We start from the raw sequence: 2354 nt of genomic DNA, 5'->3' as shown, positions 1-2354 counted from the left end.
ATCAAGATTACCTCATTAGTGCTGACAGAAAATTCGAGACTGGTTAGAAATTCCACTCCCAGGAGAGGCTGAAACTGCAATTAGGTTAGGTGTTAAGTGTTGGTGGGTTTAGCAAAAGTGACTCCATTTGGGGACTGTTTCTTTTTAATAGTATACAGTTGTTCTTTGAACAATACTGGTTTAAAATCTGCATGTAAGTAGCCCCCAGCAGTTTAAACCTGTGTTGTTCAAGAGTCAACTGTATTTTCTTTTCACAATTGGGAATCCATGTTTGTGGAGGGTGGACTATAGTATACTCAAGATTTTCAACTGTGAGGCAGGTTGATACCCCTAACCCTCGCGCTTTTCAAGGGTCAACTGTGTATCATTCTTTCTCATTTCATGGTGTTCTGGGTATGCAAGGGGAGCTGCAACAGAAAACCCTGTCTTCCGAAGCCCTCATGAGATGGTTACTATCGGACAGTGCTTCACGCTTACTCTGATTGGCCTCATACCACACAAAGGTGAGGAGCAAAGGCAGTGAGAGATAAGAAATGTTATCAGGATATCTTGCTCAGTGCAGAGACAAGTCCTGAGGGAGGATGCAATTCAGAAGGGCTGCGTAACATTGGTGGAGAAGAGGGGGCAGAATACAACGCCAGGAGATGTAACAAAGAGCAAGGAACCAAATATGCATGTGATGGGGTGAACCCCCAGGGCTATGACTCCAATGCAGTTTCCTTGACAGCACCCGAGAGGTGGGGACTGGGGGGAAGTGAAGCCCTCTTTCTGTCATCAGCTTTCATATAGCCAGCAGAGTTTTCTTCTGCCCAGGTTCCAGGAAAACATCAAACACGTGTCTAGTTTATTGATAACAGAGGAAATCCCCGTGGTTCTTGTTAGCATGTCTCTGCACAACTCAGCTTCCTCTAAAGAATGGTGAGTTGCCAGCAGGTGCCCCTCTCTGCACACCCAAAGCCATCCCAGCTGTCTGCTTTTCCTTGAGAACATGGTTGCTGAGTTCACTGTTTCCACTGCCTTTTAAACCTTAGGTGGGTGTTTTTGGTTTGGTTTAATTACAAAGGTTATAAATCTTTCTTTAAAATTAAAATGATACTAAAGTCTATCTATAAAGGTAAAAGTTCTCCCTCCTTCCATCTTCCCCAGAGGGAACAGTAGTTAAATTTGGTGTGTACCCTTCTAGACTTGCTTAGGCATCTACGAACATATCTGTCTATAGATATAGGCATCACAATGTACATATTTATTTTTTAATTTTATTTATTTATTTTTAAAGAGGGCACAGCTCAAAGGGCCCACGCAGGGCTTGAACCGGCAACATTGGTGTTATTAGCACCATGCTCTAACCAACTGAGCTAACCCGCCACCCCTACAATGTACATATTTAATCTACTTTCTTTTTAGGCACATGAGATGCTACTATACATATTATCCTACAACTTCCTCGTTTTCCCTAATGTTTCTCAGGCATTATTTTGTGTTTCTTGTTTCTTGTTTCTTTTTTATAACTAAAAGAGTTGACAGTTTTATTTTCACATTTCACAATACAAATGAAAATTGCCTTGGGGGGAATCCCATCGCACCCTCCCAAACTCTTCTCTCTTTGATAGAAAAGGGGAGCAAGTCTTCCTTGTGATGCTGTTAGAAAACACCCAGAATCACAGCCTCATGAGCTCCTGGTGAAGTAGAACAAGTAATATAAAACCGATATTAATAGAAAGAGGCTCCCTGCTCTCCTTAGCTGTCTGGTGGAGTTATTCCTGGCCAAGTGGGTACCATCATGGGATGAGCTGGAGGTTCCATTCATCGGAGGCCTCGGCATCATTGGCATGTGGCCTCTCATAGGTGGTCTCATTCCAGGAGGACGTCCCACAGGCATCATGCCAGCGTGAGGAGGACCCAGGAGAATAGGAGGAGGTGGGACCATTGCCCCTGCAGGAGGAGCAGAGAATGGAGTAGGAATTATCTTTCCTTGTTGAAATGCCATTTTGTCCATCAGGCTCCGAGTCTGCTCTTCCATCTATTCCTCATAGCAGTCTTTCACATTCTCTTTGTGTTTCCTACTACTGCAGTATGTCTTTCTCACAGATGGAGTCCTGGGAGAGGTATGTATAGCAATAGTCAATAAAGCTTGGGCATGTTGCTCTGCAGGCCGTTGGCAACTCTTGTCTCTACCTATTTTTCAATGTTCTTATTGCCTGCATAGTGCAATCCATAGCATGGATACTTTATAACAGTTTGTTCACTAAAAAATTACTTTTTATTTCAAGTGACATGGCAGAAATAAATATCTTGTGCAATCTTTCTATTTACATCAGACTTGTTGCTTCAACCAAGATGGCTTCCTCTTATTA

General features: G+C 42.9%; 1 pseudogene across 1 annotated transcript; it reads right to left on the bottom strand.

Moving 5' to 3' along the window:
• Positions 1–1737: 1737 nt before the first annotated feature.
• Positions 1738–2139, bottom strand: LOC308503445 (U1 small nuclear ribonucleoprotein C-like; annotated as a pseudogene). Its single transcript has one exon. The product of its transcript is annotated as a U1 small nuclear ribonucleoprotein C-like (transcript).
• Between the last annotated feature and the right edge of the window lie 215 nt (positions 2140–2354).

Source organism: Rhinolophus hipposideros, assembly GCF_964194185.1.
Source record: "Rhinolophus hipposideros genome assembly, chromosome: 10".
NCBI lineage: Eukaryota > Metazoa > Chordata > Mammalia > Chiroptera > Rhinolophidae > Rhinolophus > Rhinolophus hipposideros.
This window is presented reverse-complemented; position numbering and strand designations above follow the sequence as displayed.